The following is a 21,087-nucleotide window of genomic DNA, read 5'->3' on the forward strand; positions in this document are numbered from 1 at the left end:
TCAGCAGGAATATAGGAGTAAAAAAGAGTGGTGGCTTTTACCTCCAATGCCACCTCCAGACCCGTGCCTGCCTCCGGGTGGAAGGAGGGGTGTAGAGGCCAAGGCCGAGGGGCCCTACCTTTCCAGGAGAATTATCCTCCTGGTCCCCACTTTAGGAACTTGTACTGGAGGGTCTCCTGGATGCCGGGCCCCACCCGCTCAGGCTGCTGCAGTGGCTGCTGCTCCTGGGCTTCTGGAGGTAGTGGCCCCCAGCCAGCATCACCTCCTCCTAACTCTAATAATCCATCTTCTGCTCCTTTACAGTCTAAAGAAGAAAATGTTACCAAAGATAAGGGGCATATGAATATTGTTCAAATAGCACCTTGAAAAGCAATAGATAAGGGAGAGAAGATTCCATGGGACATGAGAGTCATTGTTCTCTTTTACCCTGCCTGAGAAACCTGATTCAAGGATTCCAGGGATTGTTTTGAAAGAATACAATAATTTAGATTTTAAAGTATTTAGAGAATTAAAATCAGCAACCAGCACATATGATAACACCAGTCCATATGTTATGAATAAAATAGAAATATTAGGTAGACAAATATTAGCCCCAGAAGATTGGAGCACGATAGCAAAATCTACTCTTATACCAGGAGATTACTTAATATGGAAAACTAAATTTTTTGAGAATTGTACTAGTCAGGCTAAAAGTGAAGCAGCAGGGTTAAGACTAATATTTGAAATGCTCTCTAGCACTGGTCCATGGGCAGGAGTAAATAATCAAATTGGGTATAGTTTACAGGCACAAGAACAGTCATGGTTAAAACTGCCTTAAAAAGAAGGAGGCAATGGCTGTGAGAGATCACACAGCTTGTTTGCTCATGGCTCACTTATATAGATTTTGAAGTTAACTGAGAGAGAGGAATTAAGAAAAAGCATTAGATAAGAGAGAGAGAATTGTTTAATGAAGACTTGATAAAATAAATTGTTAAATTTTAAAAAATGCTGTTTAATTTCAAAAAGACCAGATAATCAGGTTCATTTTAAAATATGTAATTTGATTATTACAAAAAATAATGGGACGATTGAGGATTAAAAAAAAAAGACTACCCTCCCAGCAAAGATTTAGGCCTATTGAAGTCATTTGGTTTACTCTAAGCTGATAGGGGACAGGGTAGTCTAGTTAGACTGAGGGATTTTTGAGTGACTGTTCGCCTTCTCAAAAGTTATAGTTATTTTTAGTTAAAATCAAGAAGTGGAAGTGTTAGATACCAAAACCTTTGAATGAAATGTATTGTGAAAAATGGAAGGTTCTCTGCATTTTTCCTCTGGTTTCTTGGAGATTTGTCACCTTTGGTGGTGTTATTCTGTTGGGTTTTTTTTTTGTCTTTGTGTAATGTTTAAAGGGACCCTCTAGTGTGAGAGCAGGGTGGGGTTTCCCCGGATTTGGGGGCCCTCTCTGGTTCTAAATACTCTGACTCCGTTAATGTGTCTATATGTGTTTGCTTTAAAATACAGGCAGAGAGAAGCTCTCACCTATCTCTCAGGCCTGCTGTTCTCTGTGTTCTGATGGGCCAATCTTCTTTCCATTCTCTCTTTTCAAAATTGGATTTTTTCCCCCAAAACTCATGATTGGCGCCCAAAAAAAAAAAAGGAGATATTCCTGAGAATCATGTTGCTTTTGGAGGAGAAGGGGTTCTATTATTTTCTCTTATTTTCTAGTGTCTCTTTTCTGGTCTATACTGATTTGGCAAATTATTGCTCTTAATTACCATGATATATATATATATATATATATATATATATATATATATATATATATATATATGAAATAAAAAAATTGGGAGTAAGCATGGAATGATAAACAGTAAAGGTAAATAATTAGTGCATACTACTTTGATATCTCAAAATGTGAGGAATCTCCAATTCCCAGAACATCATCTTGTCAGTGAGGATAGAAAGTTCTTTTAAGTTAGAGCATTGAGAAGTTAGAATAGCAATGATACAGATAAGGATTTGCAAACTTTTATATTTTGAAAAGGAAACTAATTTAAGGTAATTTTGAATATGAGTTTGGAGTTTATAAGATTATTAAGAGAACTTTAAAGAAAATCTTGTAATCATAAAAAAGGGATTTTAGAAACATCTGGTCTCAAGAAATTTTTATGGATTACAGAATTTTAGGGAGTAAAGGGAATGTACATTAAATTGAAATGTGGTATGCATAATTAGTAAACTTTATATAAGAACAGATTCAGACAACTTTTTGAAATTTTAATATTGTGTTACATTAACAAACAATGGATGAATTGAAGTATCATCCATCACCTTTGTAAAGATTTGTTATAAGAAAATTGGAGAATACCTTGCCAACAAGGTTATATTTCTCAAAGTCTTTTGGCTCAGAGATTGTGAAAAGCTGTGCTCTTGCATCTAGTGTTTCTTCTAGGGAATATTTATATATAAGATCAAAGTAACTTATTTAATATCCATTATTTAAGAAGAAGGAATTATATATGTATCCTGTAACCCTGACATTGGTAAAAGTTTTACATTGAATTTTTTGAAATTATTATATATATAAAATTACATTGGATTTTTTGAAATTTATATATAAAACTAAATTTATAGAGAATCTTATTTTCTTTTTGAAAATAGGAGTGTATTTGAACAAGAGGAAAATAAGCTTATAAAACAGAGATGTAAAAGAAATTTATGTGTAACAGATATTTAGTTATAAGGTTAACTTTAAGAGAATGAGATGTCAGCATGGAAACATTTCATGTAGATTAAGAATTTAATTTTTAATTTAAAAAATCAAAAATGGTAACCTTAGAAGAAGGTTGTATAAGAAATTGGGAATTTATAGCTTAAGTGAATAAATGTGAGAGGCTTTGAAAAATGATTGGGAGATTGAAAATTATGTAACCCATAGTCAATTTACTGATGAGCAAGATGTTGAAAAGTTATATGATCTAGTTTTATCAATATAAGCTATTTTACTGTAATGATATCAAAGCCTGGAGTTAATGTTTGATTGCTCTATAGAGGTAATGAGCGAAAACATCTGAAGTTATGACACTCAAGTTTCCTGAAATTTTTGAACAATGTGATGGCCCTTATTCTAGACCTGTAGGTCCAAGTATAAATGCAATTTAAAAAATTATTTTTTAATCAAAAGAATGAATAATACACCTAATTAATGGTATTAATAAAACAGCTACAAACCCTTAACATTTTTTACAGATAATAAGTATAGTTATCATGTGGTCAGATACATAGAAACAGCTTTTATTAAACATGGCACTGATGAAAAATTATATCAAGTCTTTAAAGATTTACAAGAAGTTATAAGAGATAGATATAATCTTTTTTTATTGAATACATATATTCCCACACTGGATTGCCTGGGCCCATATATGAACGCAATCATAGGGCTGATAAATTAACCCTTCCATTTCTTATAAGCTTAGTAGAAGAGCAAGCTAGGCAGTGTCACAAAAAAAAATCCACTAGAATGCCTCTTTATTAAGAAAAGGCTTCAAAATCACCAGAGAGCAAGCAAGGGATATAGTAATATTCTGTCAACTATGCATTCCATATTTATTTACCCCTCCAAGTTAGTCTAAGAATCCTAGAAGCCAGGTTCCTAATGAATTGTTGCAGATGGATGTGACTCATTATGAATCTTTTGGAAAAAATGAAATTCATTCATGTTACTGTAGATACATTTGGTTCATGTGCAATGGCAACAACACATAGTTCAGAAGCTATACAAGGTGTGATTGATCATTTATTCCATTGTTTTACTATTGCAGGGAAACCAAAATTCATACAAACAAATAATGGCCCTGGATAAACTTGCATGGAATTTAAACAATTCTGCCTATATTACAATATAAAACATATTACAAATATTCCCTATAACCCCACTGGTCAAACTTTAGTAGAAAGAAAACATAAAGATCTTAAGACATTGCTGGAAGTGCAAAAGAAGGGAGAATATATAGGGACAAAGAGGAAACAAGGAAGGAGAGTAAATCTCGCCTTATATATCATGAATTTTTTAACATTGAATGATAAGCAATTAACACCTGCAGAAAGATTTTTTTTAAGGATATGCAACATGAAGAGAAGTGCATGGTCACGTGGAAGGATCCTAAGGCATCAACAATGAAAATGACTGGATCCATTATTAACCTGGGGTTGAGGGTAGCTTCTGTTTTGTCCACAGATGGAGAAACTGCCTGGGTACCAGAAAGAAACATCAGACCATGCAGACCAAATGAATCAAGTAATATAGAAAATGAATAATTTACACTTAAGAAATCAAAAAGGAAAAGATGAGAGGAGGATACATCATGGACTAATGGGACAATTTATGACTCATGAACAATTTGGGAACTGTAAAAGGAATTGAATATTGGACTTAAGTTCAAAAACCTCCATGGGTCACTGCTCTACAATGGGGAGAGAGTATGGCTGAAATTGTATTAATTGGGGAAGAAGCAGATTTTTGGGGATATAAAAAACTTCCTATTGGAGATATCAAAGAAGAGAAGCTGAGAAGAAAATTTAGGCATAATTTCTCTTGTTTAAATACTGTGACACCTATATATTTTTGTAAAACATGTATGGTTGAGCCATGTGTTAAATTAAGTAAAACTAAACATTCAACTCATCCACATATTTACAACATGGGAACATTTAGGACCTTAAAAATATCAGGAATTCCATTTGAAGAAAGTATTGAAGGAAGAAAGATATTTCCTACAGAATTTCCTTGTTTAAATTTACATGCTTGGGATTTCAAAAATGAATGTTTTTCACCCTGGGTTGCCTGTCATACTCCAAATAGAAGAATTTATGATCATTCTATTTTGCTAAAGGTGGGGAATTCTCCTGATAGAGTTGTTCCATGGGGTATTCCAGGCTATATTAAACCAATTATATACCCAGAAATAGGGTTAGCTAATTCAGAGATATGGAAGACTATGGCAGCTAGAGATGAGATAAAGTATATATAATGGGATAAGATGTTGGATAAAATATCTTATGCAGAAAAGAAATTGTCTGTGACTGCATGCACAGGACCAGATATTGCCTTCATGATAAGATCTTTCAAAGATGTCAATATTATCAGAGAAGAAAGGTGGATATAATGTTAACTGTTAACAATTGCACTATTTGAACATATATAAATAAGGAAGTGGAGGATGATGATGTTTTCATGATAAGAAAACCAAAATTTGCTATAATACCCACCAAGGTAGAATGCTAGTATAGGTCTCCTGCTGATGAGTTCTTAGAAAAAAATATTAAAGAGAATTAGGCAGAAGAGATGTGTTAGTTCCATTGTATATTGTAGCAGCCATTATAGCAGCTACTTCGGTGATTATTTTTGTACAAGTAAGGAATAAAGAAAAGATTGGAAGCTAAATATATTCAATCATTATCAGAAAATGCTCAGGAGGGAATTAATGAAGATCTTTATCATTTAATTAATGCATTACAAACCTCTATAATGAACACAAGGAACAATTGCAATGTTATTATAGATTTTCTGCTATTTGTGTTACTCCTTTAAAATATAATACCTCACTTATTCTATGGGATAATATAAACTTTATTTGAATGGAATATAGTATAATGATTCTATAACTATGGATATGAGTCAGTTGCATAAAATTGTTAATGATATTGCATTGATACCTAGAATGGAAATGGACTCAGGTACTGATAATTTATTTAACTTTGTCAATAGGTTTCATTCTTTTCATTTTATGAACCTGTTAGTGAGCATGCTTCCTGGTATCTTGGCATTATTGTTGATATTGTATATTATACCCATTTGTATTAAATGCCTTTTGTCACCGGAACAAAACATAGATGTCCTAACACACCGCCTAAAGCATCAGCATGCCTAAGAAGGGGGAATCTGTAGAGTGCCAGGTCCAGGAAGTGATATTCACATATACTTGGTAACTTTTTCCATCAAAGATATGTGTGGATTATTGATCCTTGTATGGATCCATTAGTTCACCGGTGAACCCTGACCTAGGATAATCTGTAGCTCTGGAGGTGGTTGTAAAAGATTTCTTTGATAGAGAAATATGCAGATTTCTAAGAACAAATATTGTAAATTTACCCAGGAAATTGTAAAACTGGGTCTCCTTTAACCAGTCATTCCTGAGATAAGTTTTTGCTATAAAAAGTCTGAATTTCCAAAAATAAAGTTAGTAGATTTTTACTTCCCAACCTTTTGTGTTTGGATATGTTTGTCTACCCGACCTGACTCTCAGAAATTCATGTCCAGACCTACACCAGAGCTATTGCGGGAAATATATAGGAAGGATATAAACATAAATACCAATACAAAGCTTGGTATAAAGGACAACTGAGCAGTAAAACATGGTGCAGGAGAATTCACATTGGATTTGGATATAGGGCTTCAAAGTAGGCTTTGACTAATTACAACCTATGGGACACTGGGCAAGTGTCTTTGCTATATTAAATCTTACTTTTCCCATTCGTATAGGAAGGGTATTGAGGCAGATAGACTATATTTCCTTTCAGCCTAAAATACTGAAAGAAGTCAGAAGTCCTTTATTTTATTCTTCATTATGATATTGGTGGAAAATTTGGGCAGTGGTACGCCAACAAGTTCAAAGATGAGGATTCTTATGTGAAGAACTTTCAAACTGGCCCAGGAGGTATAAAAAGCTAGTTGATAGAAATGAGGCAGAGATGGTAGGAATTGAAATAGAGACAGACAAAGAGAGAGAGAGAGAAAGAGAGAGAGAGCATTCTGTCTTAGATGGATGGGGAGCTACTACTAGGGGTTAGACCTGAGGACCTTGCAGATCATCTTCAGCTCATTACACATTGGAAATAACTGATTAGATCTGTGTGTCAGAGGATTTTGCTTAAATGCATTTCCATGGTGGGTGGTACGGGGACCATCCCCAAGGACCTACTAAGGCAGTATTCATTGCACATGTGTATCCCATGGCTTCCTATACTTTAGTCTTTACTGTCCCAAAAGGTGTGACCTTCAAGTTCAGTATGGCAACAGAATACATCATTTCCCTGTGCCCTACTTCCATATAACCTAACCAGATTTTCTTCTAAAGGTTTTCCACCACCCAAACAAATTCATCTCTCCACACCATAATTTCCCAGATCAGTCATTTCAAATCTGAAGTTAGAGACATACCTCTTTATTCTACTATTCAGATACTCTCAAAAATTGATACCCTAGTAAAATGTAATATCCCTAGAGCTCATTAACAGTTGTACTTCTTAGGTTCCGGGGCTGTTATAGGAAAATTATATTTTAATCCTTTAAAACTTTATATAAATGTGAACTACAATTATATTGATGTTATCAATTGTGAGGTTGTAGAGAATTCATTGAACCACTCTGAACCTCAGTTTTCTTTTCTGTCACAGAAGTAAAATTTCACAAGACAGAATTGCCAAGAAGAAAGTAACTTGTAAATTTTACAAGTACATTATAAATCTGTTAAGTTTTTTTTGTTCTGAAAAAAAAATCCACAAAATCCTACAAAATATTTTTCATTTCCACTTCTCTTAACCTTTCTGGGGTCCAGGATGTCAATTTCCATTCTCCATTTACGAAAATCCTTGGGGGTTTTTAGGTAGTGCAGTGGATAGAGCATGGAACCTGGAGTCAGGAGGTCCTGAGTTCAAATATGGTCTCAGACACTTAACACTTACTTGGTTGTGTGACCTTGGGCAAGTCACTTAGCCCCATTATCTTGCAAAAAAAAAAAAAAAAGAAAAATTCCTGAGAATTCATCTACTTTCCAGGCTGGTGGAGATTATAATTATATTATATACAACAGGATTCACAGTTAGCAGCACTTACACTTTCAGCTGGGTACCCTATTCCCTTGACATTGGCTTTTGAAGTTGGTTGACTACTGTTTATTCTCCTTTTCTCTTTTGATCCTAGTCCTTCCTTCTGTCTCTCCTCTCCTAATTTCCTGACTTTTTTCCACCCTACTCACACATTCATAAAATTACTCCAAAATTAAAATCTTCCTTAAGTACTGGGGGACTGAATGTATGAGTCCTCTTCAAAAATTCGTGTTATAAAAGAATTCAAAGAGGGCAAGATAGAATTGTTGCCAATGATTTGTTTCTTGGGTTCCATTCTGCCCCATGATGAATTTTGTGACTCAGACTCAGGAATGTAGGTTTTGGAAAGAAAATAGAGATTTATTAAAGGAAGTTACAACATATTAAGAAAGTAATAGAAAAGTAAAAAAAAGAGTTTAAAGAGACTGTGTGTAGATTGCTGGTTGAATTAGCCAGGTGAGGATTCAGCAGGAGGCTGGAAGGTAAAAGAGAGCCAGTCCCTCCCTCAATCTCCTTAAATTCTCTTCCAGAGTCCATGGGAGGCCTGGTGACCTGGGAGGTTAAGTGTCTGAGACCATATTTGAACTCAGGACCTCCTGACTCATTCCTATTAAATGTCTGGGAGTGACCCAAGTCCCTCATTGAAGATTTTGTTTTTGGGTGGTTTTGGATGTTTCCAGGGCCTGTGCTACCTGGCAGCCCTACCAGAAAACAATGCAATCCAAATCAGGTTGAAGGGCAGGCCCTCAGGTGTGGTCTAAATTAGGTGATAAAGGAAGATTCCCTTTGCAATACAAACAAAAGATTTAAAAAGTTTGTCTCCCAAATGATCTCATCACTCCCATGCCCAAGTTACTTTGCATCAGAATTATAATATTTCAACTGTCTTAGATGAATGGGGAGCTACTGGGGGTTAGACCTGAGCACCTTGCAAATAATCTTTAGGTGAAGGTATCACAAAAGAAACAAAAGCATCATTCTATATCACCTACTTGAAAGTTACTCTTCTTTATCAGTACTTTCCCCAGTTCCTCCATTCAGCTGTCCTTGACCACTCAGAGTAGTAGTATGACTTAGAAATTATTTCTTTTTAAATTCAATAAATGTTTTACTGTATTTTCTTTAAATTTGATATCATTTCCTCCTGCCTACCCTACTTCATAGCTATCTTGCCTCTAGCCTTTGTGTTTCAAAGTTAACCTTTTGGAGGTGGGTCCCTATATTATGGAAAGAAACAATGAGTTTCTATTAATGAATGTTACTAGACTGATTACAACCTGGAGACTGAAAAAGTTAGTAGATGTGTTTGCTGAACCAGTTTTCATCATCTTTGAGCAACTGTGGAAATAGGAGAGGTGACAAAGAATTAGAGAAGGACCACATTCTGATTTAAAAAATATATAGAGATCAGTCCCTCAAACTACTGGGTAATAAGTTTGACTGATTTCTGGTAAATTTCTAGAGTTTTTTTAGAAGTGAGAGTCAGTCTGTAAATATTTTGAAAGATAAGCAATGATCACTGGAGTCCAGCATAACTTCATCAATAACAGATAATAATAGAGCAATCTCATTTCCTACACATTAACTGGTAGATCAAAGGAGTATTGTAGATATAGGAATTGGGGAGGCAATAAGCATTTACCATTTACCATTTATATGCTTAGTGTTTTATTAAAATTACCTCATTTGATCCTCACAACAACCCTAAGAGAGAGGTGCTGCTATGATCTCCTTTTTACAGTTGAGGCCACTGAGGCAGACAGAAGTTAAGTGATATCTCATAGGTAATGTCTTTTGAATTCAGATTTCAGACCCACCATTGTGGGTCTACCCCATTGTATTCTACCCCATTGTATAATAAAATACTTTATGAGGAAAAAAAAAACTCTTTCTAACTCTATAACAAAGCTTTCCACAGCTGCTCTTAATATTCTTGACTAAATTATAGTTTAGCTAGATGATAGGTGGTGTCAGAACTGGTTGAATGCCTAAACCAATACAATAGTAATTTAGCGGTCAATGTGACTTGGGAAGTCTCATATATTGGACTTCATTGATCTGTCCCTGGATATACCAACATAAATATGTACATATTTACATAAATGTTTGCATATAGGTGTATATGTATAAACACATGTATTATCAATTATTAGATTGGCAACAGCATATGGAAAATTCGCAGATAATTAGGAGGGAGAAAAAGCTAACACATTCCAACACAGTTAAGTTCCCAAAATGTTTTGGCCAGTTCTTTCAACACGACTAATTCAACAAGATAATGTTTAATAGAGACAAACACAAAAGTCTACATTTGGGTTCAAAAATCACATTTGCAAGTATAGGATGGGGTGAGGGGAACAATGTGACCTATAAAAGCAATTTAGGAGTTTCAATGCACTACAAACTCAAATTTTTCAAATATATTACATAGTAGCCACACCAAATAAATATTTTCCTAAGTTCAATTAGAGTAACGATAGTGTTCAAAGAGCCATCTATATTTTCCTTGTCATATGATATATGAAGTACTATATTCATATTATGGTGTCAAAAGAAATAATAAAGTGAGATGGTTTATACTGACATCTATGAAGACTAATATGAACTGGGGTAAAGTAATCAGAATAAGAAAAAATTAATTAATAAAAATTAAAGTAATCAGAATAAGAAAAATAAAAATTGTCAGCATTAATAGGGTTTAAGGTTTGCAGAATGTTTTACAAATATCTCATTTGGTCCTCACATATCTCCATTAACAAATGAGGAAACTGAAAAGATGTTAAATGACTTGCCCTGGGTCACATTTACTAGTAAATATAAGACTGGATTTGAACTCAGTATTAAGTCCATACCTCTATCCAATATACCAACTAGTTGTCTAATTTATACAAGAACAACATCAATATAAGACAAATAACTGAAATATTTATTAACTCTCTGGAAGAAAGGTGATAGGTAAGGAATGCAGATTGTGACTTTTTTTGGACAAGGGCAGTGTGGGAATTTGTTTTGCATAACTTTGCATATTTATTAGTTTTTTTTTCTTTTCTGAGAGGCAAGGAATAGGAGGAATCAGGAAATATATTTTGCTTTCTAATTGGTCTTCCTGGCTCATTTTTTTCCCTTCTTCAAAACATGTTCTCCTCAACTGCCAAAGTGATTTCCCAAAAATACAGGTTGAAGAATATTTAATAAACCCCATTGCCTCCTACAATCAAATGGTATTTGGTATTTTAAGTTCTTCATAACCTCACCTTTCTTGCCATCTCAATTTCCTCTATTTTAATTCACCTGCACTTACATTTTATTCCATAGAGTATCTGTGATTAAACTATAGTGAGCTACTATTCCTCACATATAATGCTCCATCTCCTATATCCAAGATTATATGCTGCTGTCCCCTGTGCCTAGACTACTCTTCCCCCTTGCTTTTACCCCTTACCTATCTTTCTTCAAAACTCACTTTTTTGGGGGGTTTTGCAAGCCAATGGGGTTAAGTGACTTGCCCAAGGTCACACAGCTAAGTAATTATTAAGTGTCTGGGGCTGGATTTGAACTCAGGTCCTCCTGACTCCAGGGCCAGTGCTCCATCCACTCACTGCGCCACCTAGCTCTCCCCAAGACTCACTTTAAATCTTATCTTTGGGGGTGGCTAGGTGGTGTAGTGGATAAAGCACAGGCCTTGCTTGGCCTTGGAGTCAGGAGTACCTGGGTTCAAATCCAGTCTCAGACACTTAATAATTACCTAGCTGTATGGCCTTGGACAAGCCACTTAAACCCATCTGCCTTGCAAAAAAACCATAAAAAACAAAACAAAACAAAAATCTTATCTTTGTCAAGAGTCCTTTCCCACCCTGTTAGCTACTAGAGCTTTATCTTCAAGTATACTCTAACTATTCCATATATACTGTGTATGAACCTAGATGTTTACATGTTGTCTCCTCCATTAACTGCAAACTCATTGAGGGTAGGACTGTTTTTGCCTTTTTATTCTTAATACTAAATGTAGTGCTTAGTTTATACTTAATACAAATTAGTACTTAAAAAATTCATTATAGACTTGACATGATTCCTTGGATTTTCAGCCTTAAATATCCCTAAGGCAACTTCTTAGGTGGAAAGTTTGCCAAGCTGTTTTTTGTTAAATGATTTCACCCTCCACTGTTTCTCTTTGCTTGTAAAATATTTACACATGAATTTATATTTTAGCCTACAGTAGCCTTTATCAGTTATTTTCTCTGACAAGAAAATCATATATATATATATATACATATATGTATATATGTATATATGTGTGTGTGTGTGTCTGTGTATACACACGCACACACACATACACACATATACTATCTAATTGAAATAATAGCAAGTGAACATAATAGGGAATAATATATTTTTTCTGTTACAGGATGATACTAAAAGTTTCAGAGATTTTTTTATTAAAGGATTATATGATAATAAATGGATGAAGATTTTTTATAAATATCTGGAAAACTGATTTATTTTATTTGGTTTATTCATTTTTTTTCATTTTAATGAAAAAAAATTATTTGATTTTTCCAATTATATGCAATGATAGTTTCAACATTCATCCACTTTCATGTTTATGAATTTCACATTTTTTGCCACCTTTCCCAAAGGGGTAAACGATCTGGAAAATTTGTACACACACAATTGTGTTTAACTTATTTCATGTTGTGGAAGAGGAATTAGAACTAAGGGGGGGAGGAAACATGATAAAGGAAAAACATAAAAGAACTTTCTAAAAAGTAAATATAATATACTTTGCTCTGCATTCAAAATCCATAGTTTATTTTAAATTGTTTCCTAATTTTATGCATTCCTTCTAATCTTGGCTGCATTGGTTTTATTTGTACAAAAGCTTTTTAATTTAATATAGTCAAAATTACCCATTATGAAATTTATAATATATCCTCTTTGGTTTTAAACTTCTACCTTCTCCATAGATCCAACAGATAAAGTATTTCTTATTCTCTTAATTGGTTTATAGCTTCAACCTTTATGTCCAAATCCTGTACTCATTTTACCCTTAATTTTGTATGGAGTGTGAAATGTGGATCCATCCCCAGTTTTTGCCATATACTGTTTTACAATTTTCCTAACAGTTTTTGTTGAATAGTGAGTTATCCCTGGAGTTAGTATTTGGGTTTACCAAACAGTTTATTACTATTTCTTTTGTACCTAACTAACTGATCCATTATTCTATTGTTTAACCAATGCCAGGAATTTTGGTTATTACTGTTTTATAATTTATATTTAGATCTTGGAAAACTAGGTCACTTTCCTTTGCATTTTTTTCATCAATTCCTTTGATATTTTTGACCTTTGCTTGCTCCAGATAAATTATTATTATTTTCACCTAGTTCTGCAAAATAGTCTTTTGGTAGTTTGGTTGATATGGCACTGAATAAGTAATTTAATTTGGGTAGAAGTCACTTTTTTCTATTGGTTCTGGCTTAACCATGAGAATTGACAATTTTCCAAATGTTAAATCTGTCTTTTTTGTGTGAAAAGTATTTTGTAATCCTGTTCATATAGCATTTGGGTTAGGAGGTAGATTCCCAAATATTTTTGTTGTCTACAGGTATTTTAAGCAGAATTGCTCTTTCTATAACTTGTTCTTAAGGTTTATTTTATATCCTACTATTTTACTGAAGTTTTTAATTGTTTCAAGTAGCTTTTTAATTGATTTTCTAAAATATACACCATCATATCATCTGCAAAGAGTGAAAGTTTTGTTTCTTCATTGCCAATTATAATTCCTTCAATTTGTTTTTCTTCTCTTATTGCTAATGCTGACATTTTTAATACAACATTGAATATCAGAGCTGATAATGGACATTTTTATTTCACTCCTAAACTGATTGGAAATGCTCCTAGTTTAGCCCCATTACATATAATGTTTTCTATAGATACTGCTTATCATTTTAAGAAAACTTCATTTATTCCTGTATTTTCTTATTTTTAATAAAATGGCTGTAGTTTGTAATACCTCAATAGCATCTATCAAGGCAATCACATAATTTCTGTTAGTTTTCTTATTAATATGATCAATTATGTTGATTATTTTCTTAATATGGAATCATCCATATTTACTTAGAATAAATCCTATCTGATCATGGTGTATTATCCTGGTAATAATTTGTTGTTATTGCTTTGATAATTTTAAAAATATTTTTGCATCAATATTAATTAAGGAGATTGGTCTATAATTTTCTTTATCTGCTTTGCCTCTTCCTAATTTAGGGGTCAGCACCATATTGGTGTCATAAAAGGAATTTGACAGAAATCTATTTTTCAAATATAGTTTATATGGAAAAGAATTAATTATTACTTAAATGTTCACTAGAATTCATTTGTAAATATAATTGGTCCTGGAGATTTTTTTCTTAGGGAGTTTATTGATGGTTTCTTCAATTTCTATTTCTGAAATAGAATTAAGTATTTTTTTCCTCTTCTATTATTCTAAATAGCTTATATATTTTTTAAAAATTCATCCAATTCATTTAGATTATAAAATTTGTTGGCATATAGTTGGTCAAAATAGATCCAAATTATTACTTTAATTTCCTCCTCATTGATGAGGAATCCTTTAGATATTGATAATTTTGTTTTCTTCTGTCCTTCTAAAAATCAGGCTAACTAAATGTGTACCTATTTTTTTTTTCATAAAACCATTTTATTTATTAGTTCAATGGTTTTCTTACTTGAAATTTTATTAATTTCTCCTCTGATTTTCAGAATTTCTAGTTTGATATTTAATTAGACATTATTTATTTATTTATTTACTAGCTTTTTTAGTTGCATGCTCAATTCATACAACTCTTTTTTCTCTATTTTATTCATATAAGCATTTGGGCAACTAGAAGAATAAGAGTTTGAATTCAATCTCAGATACACAGTCCTTACTAGGTACTTGACACCTACTAGCTGTATGACTTTGGGCAAGGTACTTTACCCTGATTGCGTTACATTCAGGGCCATCTCCAGTTGCCCTGATTCATATCTGGCTACTAGACTCAAATGACTCTGGAGGAGAAAGTGAAGCTGGTAACGGCACAGCACCTCCTCACTCAAAACTGATTCATCTGTTTGTCATGGCATCACCTCCCCTGATGTCATGATTTTCTTCAAGAAAAAAGGACAAACATAATTACCTGAGTATTTATTGATATAAAGTTTACCCTAAAAAACTGCTTTGGCTGCATGCTGCAAGTTTGAGTATGACATCTCATTGTTGTAAATGTCTTGAATGAAATTGTTGATTAATTCTATGATTTGCTCTTTGATTTGCTCATTCATTAAAATTTGGCTATTTGATTTCCAATTAATTTTTGGTTTATCTTTACATGGCCCTTTTTCACACGTCATTTTTATTGTATCATGATCTGAAAAGGATACATTTAATTCACCTTTCTGTATTTGATTATAAGGTTTATATGTCCTAGTACATGGTCAATTTTTGAAGGTGTCATGTACTACAGAAAAAAAAGGTATATTCCTTTCTATTTCCATTTAATTTTCTCCAGAGGTCTCTCAGATCTAACTTTACCAAAATTCTAGCCACTTTTTCAACTTCCTTCTTTTTTCTTTTGTGTTTAGAATGACCTAATTCTGATAGATGGAGGTTGAAGTCCCCTACTATTTTGGTTCTCCTGTCTTTAACTCCCTTTAATTTGTTTGGGTTCTCCGCTAAGAATTTTGATGCTATATCACTTGGTGCATATTTATTTAATAATGATATTATTTCATTGCCTATGGTATATTTTAAGAAGATATATTTTCCTTCCTTACCCCTTTTGTTACAAATCTATTTCTGTTTTTGCTTTGTCTGAGATCAGGATTGCTACCCCTGATTTTTTTTTTTTACTTCTGTTGAAATATAATATATTCTGCTCCAGTCTTTTACCTTTGTCCTTTGTAATCTCTCTGTTTCAAATATGTTTCTTGTAAAAAACATATTGTAGGATTCTGGTTTTTAACCCATTCTGCTATCTGATTTCAATTTATGGGAGAGTTCTTCCCATTTATATTTATGGTTAAGATTACTAATTTCTCTCCTTGTCATCTTCCCTCACTTATACTTATGCCTCCTCACCAAGCTTTTGTTTCTTACTTTTGTCTCTAGATCAGCCCTTTCTTCCATTCCTTCTCCCTTCCCCTTTTTATTTTTCTTTTTAATTTTAACTCTACTTTTACTTTCACCCTCCCTTTTATCAGTCCCCTCCCCCTTTACTTTCCCCTTCTTAGCCCTACTTCCCTGTAAGGTAGGATAACTTTTAAGCCTAATTGAAAATGTGTGTTATTCCCTCTTAATTTGTTGGAAATAAGTTTTCTCAGTGTTCACATCCTTCCATCTCTCCCTCTGTTATAAGGCCACTTCATGTGGTGTCATTTATCCTCTAATGCCTAACTTCTCCTAGAATAATCCTTCAATACATGTCTTGAATGTTTAACCCTGTCTTGTACCCACCACCCCTCAGTTAAAATATATGCTTTTTTACTTGTCCTTATAGAAGTACAATTCTCAATGGTTGATTGATTGACTTGTAAGCAACATTACTTCAGATTCAGTCTCTGTCCAAGTACCCTCCCCTCTGTCCCATTAGAAAGACATTTCTCAAAAATCATAAAAAATATTAAATAATAATAAATTTATACTATACCTTCTTTCCAACTAAACTCTATAGAAATATATAATATTTTCTTTTATTTTTTCAGATTTTTGATTTTGCTTAATGGAATTTTTGTATCTCATAGATTCATTCATTTCTATTTGTCCCATTAGAATTTTTAGGGTTTTATTTTCTTCAGCTAGGTTTTGTCTTTCTTTTACCAGTTGGTTAATTTTTCTTTTAAAAGAGCTGTTTTTCTTTTATACTTGGTCAATTTTACTTCTTGATGAACAGTTACATTCTTTTTCAAGTTAGTCATTTTTACTTTTAAAGGAGTTGACTTCTTCAGCCAATTTTTCCATAATTCTATTGCATGAATCTCATTTCTTTTTTCCATTTTTCTTCTTCCTCTCTTTTTATTTTTTTAAAATCCTTCTTGAGCAGTGCCAAGAAGTCTTTTTGGTTTTGAAGTCAATTCATAAACTCTTTTGAGTAGGTATTTTGTTACTGCTTTCCTCTTCTGAGATGCCATGACATTTTTATCATCCCTAGCACCATAATAGCTATCTCTGATTAATGCTCTTTTTTGGGTCTTTTTGCTAATTTTGATGGTTGAGTTCTACTCCTGTGGGACAGGAAATATAGTCCCAAGTTTTTTGTGTGACCTAAATCTGGTCCCTGGCTTACCACTTGCCATTGCATTGCCTATGCAGAGGTTTGTTCCTTCTTACCAAGGCATTGCTTATGTAGCAGTTGAATAACCCAATCCAGTCCCTTTTGTTGCACCAGTTTCTTAGGGTTTGAACTATGTATTCCAAGCCTACTGTCATGCTAGCTTGCTGAGTTTTGACCTGAACTGCACTGTGGCTAAGAGTGTCCCACTGGTTTTCCAGCTCACTTTTATTTGCTGGGTTATAGGTCTCTTTTACCTTGAAGAGATAAACTTTTACTGAATTCCTCCATATCTTGAGTTGAAAATTTGTTTCACTCTTTCTCTGTGGGATCTGTAGCTTTAAAGGTTTTGTAAAGGTTTTATTTAAATTTGTTTTTGGAAAAGCTCCAGGAACCTCCTAGTTTTGCATTGCGATCTTGGCTCTGCCCCAGAAGTCTATTTTTATCTTTCTTTTTTTTTGTGAACTTGTTTTTAATTTATTTTTTTATTCTCATTTTGTACAAATGTTTCTTCACATTAATAAAATATTCTTGTTTACAAGTAAACAAAATACCCCTCCTCCCCCATGAATATAGATAGACTTGTTTGGGTGAAAAAAGTAAAGGGGAGAGAAAAAAATTAAAATAAAAAATAATAATAGTAATAATTGTAGGTGTGGCCAAGTGGCGCAATGGATGAAGCGCCAGCCCTGGAGCCACGAGCACCCGAGTCCATATCCAGCCTCATAAACCCAACAATCACCCAGCCGTGTGACATGCAAGCCACGGGATCCCCACTGCCCTGCAAAAACCAAAAAAAAGAAAGAAAAAAAGACCCAAAATAAAATAAAATAGTAATAATAGTAGGGGTGGCTGGGTGGCAGACAGAGCATTGGCCCTTGAGCCAGGAGCACCTGGGTCCAAATCTGGCCCCAGACACACAAAGATCACCCTGCTATGTGGCCCCAGGCAGGCCATCCAGCCCTACTTGCCCTGCACCCTTACCCAAATAATCATAACAAAAAATGTGCTTGAGTCTTTGTTCCAACACCAACAACTCTGTCATGGGTGGATCACATTCTTTATGATAAGTCCATCACAAAAGTTATTTCCATATTTTTCCATTTTTGCCATTGCTGATCACAACTCCCTCCTTTCTTATTTCTCCACTACCATGTACTCTATTTTCTCTCTCCTTTTACTATGACTCTGCTGTAAGGTCGCTGAGTGGTGCAGCAGACAGATCCCTGGTCCTGGGGCCAAGAAGCCCTCAGCCCCCATACCACCCCTTAGGCCCAGAATCCACCCAGCCCTGTGGTCCTGGACAGGCCTTCCATTTCCAGCCCCTTGCAAGAAGTAAGAAAGAAAATGTGTTATATCTGACTGCTCTCCCTCCCATGGTCCATCCTCTCCTCCTTTATTCACATCCCCACCCCTTCCCCCTGCTCCTCCCTCCTTCTTATTCCAGATGTCTATACCCCATTGAGTATATTTGCTGTTTCCTCTTCTAGCCACCTCTGATGAGAGCAAAGTTTCCCTCATTCCTCCTTGCCTCCCCCCTTCCGTATCATTGCAATAGCTCATTGTAATAAAAAAAAATCTTATGTGAAATATCTTGGACTATTCCCCCTCTCCTTTTTCTTTCTCCCATTCCATTTCCCTTTTTTTCTATTGACTCCATTTTTACACCATATTTTATCTTCAAATTCAGCTTTCTCCTGTGCTTCAACTATAAAAGCTCCCTCTACCTGCTCTATTAACTGAGAAGGTTCATATGAGAATTATCAGTGTCATTTTTCTATGCAGGAATACATGCAGTTCATCCTCATTAAGTCCCTCATATTTCCCCCCCTCTCCTCCAATCTCCATGCTTCACCTGAGTCCTGTATCTGAAGATCAAACCTTCTGTTCAGCTCTGGCCATTCCAAAAGGAACATTTGAAATTGCCCTGGTTCATTGAAAGTCCATATTTTTCCCTGGAAGAGGACATTCAGCCTTGCTGGGTAGTTCATTCTTGGCTGCATTCTAAGCTCTCTTGCCTTCTGGTATATTGTATTCCAAGCCCTACAAGCTTCCAATGTAGTTGCTGCTAAGTCCTGTGTGATCCTGACTGCAGCTCCACGATATTTGAACTGTGTCCTTCTGGCTGCTTGTAATATTTTCCCTTTGACTTGGGAGTTCTGGAACTTGGCTATAATATTCCTAGGGGTTGGTTTTTTGGGATCTCTTTCTCTGGGGAATCGGTGGATTCTCTCCATTTCTATTTTGCCTTCTGCTTCTAGAATATCAGGGCAATTTTCCTGCAGTAATTCTTTGAAAAATGATGTCAAGGCTCTTTTCCTGATCATGACTTTCAGGTATTCCAATAATTTTCAAATTATCTTTCCTAAGTCTGTTTTCCATATCAGTTGCTTTTTCAATGAGATATTTCACATTTTCTTCTAATTTTTTATTTTTTTTTTGTTTTGAAGTATTGATCCTAATTTCTGTTAAATTCATCAATCTCCCTGAATTCTATTCTTTGTCTGAAGGATTTGTTCTCCTCAGAGAGTTTTCTTATCTCTTTTTTCCATCTGGCCAACTTTGCTTTTTAAAGCATTCTTCTCCTCAATAACTTTTTGAACTGTTTTATCCATTTGACCTAAGCTGGTTTTTAGCATGCTATTTTCTTCAGCATATTTTTGGATTTCCTTGACTAAGCTGCTGACTTCATTTTCATGTTTTTCCTGCATCTCTCTCCTTTCTTTTCTCAGTTTTTCTTCCAACTCCCTCATTTGATTTTCAGTCTTTTTTGAGCTCTGTCATAGCCTGAGCCCAATTTCTGTTTTTCTTGGAGTCTTTAGATGCAGGAGCTTGTGCTTCCTCATCTTCAGACTGAGTATTTTGGTCCTTCTTGGGCTCATTTGCAAAATATTTCTCAATAGTCTTCTTTTTGTTTCTCTGCTTGCTCATTTTCCCAGCCTGGGCCTGCTTTGGGGTGTTTCTTGAGCTTTTGGGACACTCCCACAAGGGTATCAGTGTGTGAGGCTCTGTCCTCCCTCCTGGTCTGTGAATGACCATAAGCACCCCCCTCTGCCACAGAGCTGAGGTGGGGGGGGGCCCTGCTGTTCTATGGGGGTACCTAGACTGCTATCAGGATCTGAATGCAGTCAGAGCCCCAGAGTCCTGTTCCAGAGGCAGAGGACAGAGCTTTTCAGTCTCTCTTCACTCCCCTCCCTCAGTTCAATGGGCTCATGACCTGGGGGCTCCTGCTTACCAGCTCTGCCTGCTTCTGTTTCCAGGTCTGGGCTGCAGAAAGACCAAGCTGCTCCCTGTGTGCCCCTGAGGGCTGGGCTCCACATGCTGGCTCTGGCAGAGGTTCCCCGCTGTTCCCCCACTTTCTGCCCGGTGCTCCTCGGGGTGCAGCTCGGGAGACTCCCCCGCTGCTGTGAGCTGAGACTCCCAGCACCCTGGTGCTGCCTCCGGGAGGCTGAGGTTCTTTGGCTCTGGTGGGCCACCCCTCTGGCAGGCCCCCTCTCCAATCCCGGGGAGCAGAGCCTTTCTGCTCTTTTCCAGGTTACCTTGAGTGGGAGAACTGCCTCACTGGGACCCTTTGTGGGTTCTGTCTCTCGAAAGTTTAGTTAGAGTCCTTAGCTGATGAATTTTATCAGAGAGCTCCTAAGACTAGATCCCTTCTTGTCACCATCTTTATTTTATCTTTCTTAAAACACTTTAAATTCCTTCATGGTTTTTACTTATTATTGTGAATATTTAAAATTTTGTTTAATAAGTGGGAATATGTTTCATAGCATTTATAAAGAACTCTAGCCTATGGAGAATATTCAATATTGTAAATCTCTAGCAAACATGTTTTGGATAATATAATATTCAGATAATCTAGGAGTACACAGAATCATGTACCCAAAGTGTCAATTTAAGATTTTATTTTGTTCATACA

The 21,087-nt window shown here is 35.0% G+C and overlaps 1 long non-coding RNA gene across 1 annotated transcript in view; it reads left to right on the forward strand.

Moving 5' to 3' along the window:
* The window catches only part of LOC141520978 (uncharacterized), a 77,140-nt gene that overhangs the window by 838 nt on the left and 55,215 nt on the right, over nucleotides 1-21,087 (forward strand). The gene's annotated exons all lie outside the window — the stretch shown is intronic.

The sequence above is a fragment of the Macrotis lagotis genome, chromosome 4 (genome assembly GCF_037893015.1).
Source record: "Macrotis lagotis isolate mMagLag1 chromosome 4, bilby.v1.9.chrom.fasta, whole genome shotgun sequence".
In the NCBI taxonomy this organism is placed as follows: domain Eukaryota; kingdom Metazoa; phylum Chordata; class Mammalia; order Peramelemorphia; family Peramelidae; genus Macrotis; species Macrotis lagotis.